At 41.9% G+C, this 9,028-nt stretch overlaps 1 protein-coding gene across 1 annotated transcript in view; it reads left to right on the top strand.

Moving 5' to 3' along the window:
• Positions 1-8,494, top strand: part of LOC126262916 (ataxin-10) — a 94,783-nt gene extending 86,289 nt beyond the window's left edge. The window contains exon 8 of the mRNA XM_049959830.1: positions 8,114-8,494. The gene's annotated coding sequence lies outside the window, so the exon portion shown is untranslated. The remainder of the gene's footprint in view (positions 1-8,113) is intronic.
• Positions 8,495-9,028: the final 534 nt, after the last annotated feature.

A 9,028-nucleotide genomic window follows, 5' to 3' on the forward strand; every position in this document is an offset into this window, starting at 1 on the left:
TGGAAGTATCACTTTGCCACGAAGAAAAATGATCCTAATCCTACTCCTAATGATCCAACTCCCAAAGACACTATCCAAATTGAACCCTGCATGGAACAGTTCCGTCTTCCGTCACAGCGGGACCCACCTCCTCTTCCTCAAAATCACCCTCTCCAAACCTTCCAGGAATTTCTGACTTCCAGCCTTGCCTCTCAATCCTTCTTAAAAAACCTTAATCCTACTCCCAACATCACCACTGCTGAAGCCCAGGCTATCCGTGATCTGAAGGCTGACCAGTCCATCGTCATCCTTCCGGCGGACAAGGGTTCCACGACCGTGGTACTTGATCGTCGGGAGTATGTGGCTGAGGGACTGCGTCAGACAACACCACATACAAAGTTTGCCAAGGTAATCCCATTCCTGATGTCCAGGCAGAGCTTCAAGGAATCCTCAGAACCTTAGGCCCCCTACATAACCTTTCACCTGACTCCATCAACCTCCTGACCCCACCGACACCCCGCACCCCTACCTTCTACCTTCTTCCTAAAATTCACAAACCCAATCATCCCGGCCGCCCCATTGTAGCTGGTTACCAAGCCCCCACCGAACGTATCTCCGCCTACGTAGATCAACACCTTCAACCCATTACATGCAGTCTCCCATCCTTCATCAAAGACACCAACCACTTCCTCGAACGCCTGGAATCCTTACCCAATCCGTTACCCCCGGAAACCATCCTTGTAACCATTGATGCCACTTCCTTATACACAAATATCCCGCACGTCCAGGGCCTCGCTGCTATGGAGCACTTCCTTTCACGCCGATCACCTGCCACCCTACCTAAAACCTCTTTCCTCATTACCTTAGCCAGCTTCATCCTGACCCACAACTTTTTCACTTATGAAGGCCAGACATACCAACAATTAAAGGGAACAGCCATGGGTACCAGGATGGCCCCCTCATACGCCAACCTATTCATGGGTTGCTTAGAGGAAGCCTTCTTGGTTACCCAAGCCTGCCAACCCAAAGTTTGGTACAGATTTATTGATGATATCTTCATGATCTGGACTCACAGTGAAGAAGAACTCCAGAATTTCCTCTCCAACCTCAACTACTTTGGTTCCATCAGATTCACCTGGTCCTACTCGAAATCCCATGCCACTTTCCTTGATGTTGACCTCCACCTGTCCAATGGCCAGCTTCATACGTCCGTCCACATCAAACCCACCAACAAGCAACAGTACCTCCATTACGACAGCTGCCATCCATTCCACATCAAACGGTCCCTTCCCTACAGCCTAGGTCTTCGTGGCAAACGAATCTGCTCCAGTCCGGAATCCCTGAAGCATTACACCAACAACCTGACAACAGCTTTCGCATCCCGCAACTACCCTCCCGACCTGGTACAGAAGCAACTAGCCAGAGCCACTTCCTCATCCTCTCAAACCCAGAACCTCCCACAGAAGAACCCCAAAAGTGCCCCACTTGTGACAGGATACTTTCCGGGACTGGATCAGATTCTGAATGTGGCTCTCCAGCAGGGATACGACTTCCTCAAATCCTGCCCTGAAATGAGATCCATCCTTCATGAAATCCTCCCCACTCCACCAAGAGTGTCTTTCCGCCGTCCACCTAACCTTCGTAACCACTTAGTTCATCCCTATGAAATCCCCAAACCACCTTCCCTACCCTCTGGCTCCTACCCTTGTAACCGCCCCCGGTGTAAAACCTGTCCCATGCACCCTCCCACCACCACCTACTCCAGTCCTGTAACCCGGAAGGTGTACACGATCAAAGGCAGAGCCACGTGTGAAAGCACCCACGTGATCTACCAACTGACCTGCCTACACTGTGATGCATTCTATGTGGGAATGACCAGCAACAAACTGTCCATTCGCATGAATGGACACAGGCAGACAGTGTTTGTTGGTAATGAGGATCACCCTGTGGCTAAACATGCCTTGGTGCACGGCCAGCACATCTTGGCGCAGTGTTACACCGTCCGGGTTATCTGGATACTTCCCACTAACACCAACCTATCCGAACTCCGGAGATGGGAACTTGCTCTTCAATATATCCTCTTTTCCCGTTATCCACCAGGTCTCAATCTCCGCTAATTTCAAGTTGCCGCCACTCATACCTCACCTGTCATTCAACAACATCTTTGCCTCTGCACTTCTGCCTCGACTGACATCTCTGCCCAAACTCTTTGTCTTTAAATATGTCTGCTTGTGTCTGTATATGTGTGTGTGTGTGTGTGTGTGTGTGTGTGTGTGTGTGTGCGAGTGTATACCCGTCCTTTTTTCCCCCTAAGGTAAGTCTTTCCGCTCCCGGGATTGGAATGACTCCTTACCCTCTCCCTTAAAACCCACATCCTTTCGTCTTTCCCTCTCCTTCCCTCTTTCCTGATGAGGCAACAGTTTGTTGCGAAAGCTTGAATTTTGTGTGTGTGTTTGTGTGTCTATCGACGTGCCAGCGCTTTCGTTTGGTAAGTCACATATTTTTTTTATGTTATGAAGCGTCAAGATAATCTGCATCTACTGATCGTGTAATATAATGACACCTTCTATTCACAAGTTATTAACATAAATAATATTGAATCCATTATAGAACCTTGACGGACACCAGTTTGCATGGACAGGCACACTCTGTTCTGTTAATTTCAACAATTTGCATTTTTATTAAGATTTCATCAGTTTAATGGCACATTCTATAATTCTATAGAAATGTACCTTGTTCAATAGTGTATCATAGAACGCAGTTTCAAAAGTTTTTGATAAGTCAAAAAGTCTGTTTTGTACTACTGATAACTAATATGTTTTCAAGTTGCTTATGTCTGGAAGTGACAGACACCTTTAACTGTGTTAAAACCTGATCTAAAAACAAATTGGCCATTCCAGTTGATTTTATTTTCTTGAAAGTATTGTACAAGTTTGCCTGTTTAGCATGGCTTCCATCTTTTTGCCAACAGAAGGGTAATTGGCACAGCTGATAGTTGTCAGAGGCTACTTTCCTTATGGTCTGGAATATGTTTATATACTTCAGTGCCCATAAGAACTGAACTTGCAGTAGATCTGTACATGTATGTACTATATGTGCCAGCAGTCTTGGTGAATAAACCCGTTCACATTTTAATGCTGCTGAATTTAAGCCATAAATGTCAGTAATAACATAGTTTCTTCTTTTCAATATTATGAAAACACATTGCGCCTCAATCAGTCTAAAGTTAAATGTTACTTTTTGACTTTGTGGCATTTTCCAAAATGAACTTGTGATTCATTATTATGTTGCAATAGTTGATCTAGACATTTTAAATTTTTGATGTAGAAGTGAAGGATAATGTTGTTTAGAGGTAAATGGTGTTTCCTTATTTTGAATTTAAAATATCTTAATGAGAGTTTTTAGAGTCGTGGTCACCTTTGTGCTCATACGGCAAAGACTACCAAATCCACCGGTTAGTCCCTCAACCATTAGGGGTAAAACTCAATGGGACTCGGGGCAAGTAAGGCTAGCAACCTGCTTCCCTAGTACTTTAAATATGATGCTAGCAACAATCAGAGCAAAATGCCTCGGACCTTTGGAGGTGACAGAGTCCCACCTCTAACTGACAAACCAGGGACTCCTAAGATACGACTTGGCAAACAAATGTTAATGAGATGGTGAGCTATTAATATCAATGGGGGCTACTCTGGGAAGTAGGTAGAGCTGGCAGAGGCTGCAAGTAAGATGGGGCTGGACGTTTTAGCTGTTAGTGACATTCGGGTAGGGGGTGAGAAAGAAGAGGAAGCGGGAGAATACAAGGTCTACCTGTCAGGAGTCAAAGCAGGAATAGCACAATGGGGTGTAGGGCTTTACATCAGGAAAGAAATAGAACCCAGCGTAGTTGCAATAAGGTATGTAAACGAACGACTGATGTGGATAGATTTGACAGTGTCTAGCAAGAAAATTAGGATTGTGTCAGTATATTCGCATTGTGAAGGGACAGATCAAGATAAGATGGATAGTTTTTAAGAGGCACTCAGTGATGTAGTTGTTAGAGTAAAGGACAAGGACAGTGTTCTGCTCATGGGTGATTTTAATGCCAGGATTGGAAATCGAACAGAAGGGTATGAAAAGGTTATGGGTAAATTTGGAGAGGAAATGGAGGCCAACAGGAACGGGAAACAACTCTTAGATTTCTGTGCCAGTATGGGCTTAGTAATCACAAACTCCTTTTTTAAACATAAGAACATTCACCGGTATACTTGGGAAGACAGGGGAACTAGATCTGTCATTGACTATATAACAACAGAGCAGGAATTCAGAAAGGCTGTGAGGGACACACGTGTATTTAGGGGATTCTTTGATGACACTGATCATTATTTAATCTGCAGTGAAATTGGGATTGTGAAGCCGAAAGTGCAGGAGGTCAGGTCCATATGTAGGAGGATAAGAGTGGAGAAACTTCAGGATAAGGAAATCAGGCACAAGTACATAACAGTGATCTCAGAAAGGTACCAGTTAGTTGAATGTAGTCAATTACAGTCATTGGAAAAGGAATGGACAAGGTACAGGGACACAGTACTAGAAGTGGCTAAAGAATGTCTTGGAACAGTAGTGTGTAAAGGTAGGATGAAGCAAACAGCTTGTTGGAATGACACAGACAAGGCAGCCTGTAAAAGGAAAAAGAAGACGTATCAAAAATTGCTACATACTAGAACTAAGGTAGACAGAGAAAGTTATGTTGAAGAAAGAAACAAAGCCAAACAGATAATTGCAGCATCCAAGAAGAAATCTTGGGAAGACTTTGGAAACAGGTTGGAGACTTTGGGTCAAGCTGCTGGAAAACCATTCTGGAGTGTAATTAGCAATCTTCGAAAGGGAGGTAAGAAGGAAATGACAAGTATTTTGGACAGGTCAGGAAAACTGCTGGTGAATCCTGTGGATGCTTTGGGCAAATGGAGGGAATATTTTGAAGAGTTGCTCAATGTAGGTGAAAATACGATCAGTAATGTTTCAGATTTCGAGGTACAATGGGATAGGAATGATGATGGAAATAGGATCACATTTGAGGAAGTGGAGAAATTGGCCAATAGATTGCAGTGCAATAAAGCAGCTGGGGTGGATGAAATTAAGTCGGAACTCATCAAATACAGTGGAATGTCAGGTCTTAAATGGCTACACAGGATAATTGAATTGGCCTGGGAGTCGGGTGAGGTTCCATCAGACTGGACAAAAGCAGTAATCACACCAATCTTTAAACATGGAAACAGAAAAGATTGTAACAACTACAGAGGTATCTCTTTAACCAGCGTTGTGGGTAAAATCTTCTCAGGTATTGTTGAAAGGAAAGTGCGAGTATTAGTTGAGAACCAATTGGATGAAAAGCAGTGTGGGTTTAGGCCTCTTGGAGGTTGTCAGGACCAGATCTTTAGCTTACGGCAAATAATGGAGAAGTGTTATGAGTGGAACAGGGAATTGTATCTATGCTTTATAGATCTAGAAAAGGCATATGACCAGGTTCCTAGGAGAAAGTTATTGTCCGTTCTACAAGATTATGGAATAGGAGGCAAACTTTTGCAAGCAATTAAAGGCCTTTACATGGATAGTCAGGCAGCAGTTAGAATTGACGGTAAATTGAGTTCATGGTTCAGAGTAGTTTCAGGGGTAAGTCAAGGCTGCAACCTGTCTCCACTGTTGTTCATATTATTTATGGATCATATGTTGAAAACAATAGAATGGCTGGGTGAGATTAAGATATGTGAACACAAAATAAGCAGTCTTGCATATGCGGATGAATTAGTTGTGATGGCAGATTCGATTGAAAGTTTGCGAAGTAATATTTCAGAGCTAGATCAGAAATGTAAGGACTATGGTATGAAGACTAGCATCTCCAAAACGAAAGTAATGTCAGTGGGAAAGAGATATAAATGGATTGAGTGCCAAATAGGAGGAACAAAGTTCGAACAGGTGGACGGTTTCAAGTACTTAGGATGCATATTCTCACAGGATGACAACATAGTGAAAGAACTGGAAGCGAGGTGTAGCAAAGCTAATGCAGTGAGCGCTCAGCTACGATCTACTCTCTTCTGCAAGAAGGAAGTCAGTACCAAGACTAAGTTATCTGTGCACCGTTCAATCTTCCGACCAACTTTGTTGTATGGGAGCGAAAGATGGGTGGACTCAGGTTACGGATATGAAAGTAGCTAGGATGATTGCAGGTACTAGTAGATGGGAACAATGGCAGGAGGGTGTCCACAATGAGGAAATCAAAGAAAAACTGGGAATGAACTCTGTAGATGTAGCAGTCAGGGCGAACAGGCTTAGATGGTGGTGTCACGTTACACGCATGGGAGAAGCAAGGTTACCCAAGAGACTCATGGGTTCAACAGTAGAGGGTAGGAGGAGTCAGGGCAGACCAAGGAGAATGTACCTGGATTCGGTTAAGAATGATTTTGAAGTAATAGGCTTAACATCAGAAGAGGCACCAATGTTAGCACTGAATAGGGGATCATGGAGGAATTTTATAAGGGGGACTATGCTCCAGACTGAACGCTGAAAGCCATAATCAGTCTTAAATGATGATGATGATGATAAATTATACTGAGCAGAAAGAATCCAGTATTATATATGAAACAAAAACAAAAAGGAGTAGGAAACTTTGAGAATTCAGGTATTTTATAAAAGAAGGATAAAGGAAAATGTTTAACACATGTGAAAGTGGCAGGTAGAACTCAAGGTAGAGAGAGATCGTCCAGCCAGGTGGGGAGATGGTCATGGTATATACTGTGCTTGTTATTGTCTCTGCAAGTGATTGCAGAATAGTTTCTTAGAGTGTGGTATGTGTGCATTCTATTTTTTTTTTTTTTTTTTTTTTCCAAACTGTGATGTAATATTCTTTTGTATTCTGTTGCTTGACATAAGGTTTGGCATGTAATCCCCCTTATACTCTATTACTACCAGAATATAATATTGTAGCTAATCTTCGTATTAAACTAATACTATGTGAGTATAGGGCAAAATTTGAGCTGCAACTGAGCAAAATAGTACAGTCGTTCAGTCGTTAAGGCATCAGACTAGTCTTTTGAAAGATTGGCGTTCAAATCCCCGTCTGAAAATTATAATGTAGGCTTTCCATAATTTCATCGAATTCCTGGTGACTGTCAGGATGTATCCTTTGAAAAAGGATACGACTGTTTCCCTTCCCTATATTTGTCAAATATGAGCTTCTGCTCCATTTCTCTCTGTCAAGGATATGATGTTAACCCCGAATTTTTCTTTCTTCCCTCAGTTACATCATTGACAAAACTTAATCCTTCAAGAGGCCACCTGTGAGAATAGGTACATATAGCATTGGCTTACAGTGTCAAGTATTTCTTTGTAATGATGTAATGATCATATGGTTTCGAGTAATATTTGGTGGGCACAAAAAAATGTGTGCTGTGAAGACCCAGTATGCTATGTAACATAAGGGAAGGGTCCTTGCTTCATTATTAAATCTTGTTGATTTGTCCTGGTAACAGTGATTCAGAACTCTGTAACATGAAACTCACAGCTTACTTTGTATCTGCTGACAATTTTCACATGGTTGGTTTACCTTTTAACCTTTCCCATCCACCCCCCCCCCCCCCCCCCCACCCCCCTCTCCTCTCTCTCTCTCTCTCTCTCTCTCTCTCTCTCTCTCTCTCTCTCTCTCTCTCATTCATAAAGAGGAGTCTAGTAGCTCTAGGAGCCAGCTAGTATGGCACTTTTATATGTGTTTATTGGCTGTACTTCACTTTTCGTTGACGTCTCTCACAATTTATTAAAATTTATTAAAACGTGAACTTCTCTTTTTTCCTTTTTTCTTTTTAAAAAAAGGATAAGTGTTGTAGCAGTTACGTCACTGGACTTGACAAATGAAGATCAAGTGTCCAAGTGTGACCATCCAGATATAACTAATTTCCCTGTACAAAGCTGGTTACATGCCACACTAGTTCCTTTTACAAAGCAGAGTCCAATTTCCCCCTTCATACTTGTCCAGCTGAGCTATTGCCTCATTTATAATGACTGCAGTATCCATAACATGTTCCTGCCTTTATTATCAGATGCCAAACAACTGAGGATACTGTCCAAAGATTTTTATTTTGAAAATATCATACTTTTTTCTTTACAGGTTGATCCCAGGCCACAAAGTGTGTCCTTAAATGGCAGCTGGAGATGGTCAGGTAAATGACTTGTATCACAATGCCCATCATACATCTCATCATGTTTGAGCCAAAATTTGATTCTCTGAAGAATATATTTTGGGAATTCCTTTGCTAAATGCTGAACAAATGGTTTATATGAACTGGAGATCATATTTAGGCAAAGTATCATGTTATGACTGTGTCATAAACAAAACTATTTCTTGCAGTGCAAGTTTTCATAATCACTCCTGTGCACACTATCAGCTGGGCACCTGATGTAATGTTATTTCACTGGATGAAATGTAATAGCAAGCATTCTGATTTATGCGGGATGTTCTTACAATAAATTGGACTGTTTCTCAGTGTCACTGTTTCCTTTGTTTTCATGTCATCAAATCCTCCTGTAGACAATGAATGTTTACACAAACTGGTACATTATTAGTAAAAACCAGATGACTGAGAATAATATGGACAGCACGCAGGTAGAGGAGGGAAGTCTTTGGTAACGAAGAAACTACTTGTTGTGGTAAATGGTACAGCCATATGCAGAGACAAGCTAGAATATGTGCCTCTATATTTAGACTCAGATGATTAAAGCATAGAATGCTGACCAAGTCAGACGCACGTTGGGATTGGTCAAGACAAAGAGGATTAGAAAACATAATAAAAACACATTATAAATAAGTAAATGCAATACACACAATGTAAATACTGTTCCATTATGTAGTAAAAATGAGCTACTTATTCTCCATATAAATGTGCAACCTTTAAGGAGCAAACTTATTGTACTCCAATACTGGCTGGACAAAATAAACTGCAGCATTCTGTGTGACAATGAACACTGCGTACAAAGCTCACAAATAGACTTATTTCTATCCTTTGGCTACACATCAATCACAATG

The sequence above is a fragment of the Schistocerca nitens genome, chromosome 6 (genome assembly GCF_023898315.1).
Source record: "Schistocerca nitens isolate TAMUIC-IGC-003100 chromosome 6, iqSchNite1.1, whole genome shotgun sequence".
In the NCBI taxonomy this organism is placed as follows: Eukaryota; Metazoa; Arthropoda; class Insecta; order Orthoptera; family Acrididae; genus Schistocerca; species Schistocerca nitens.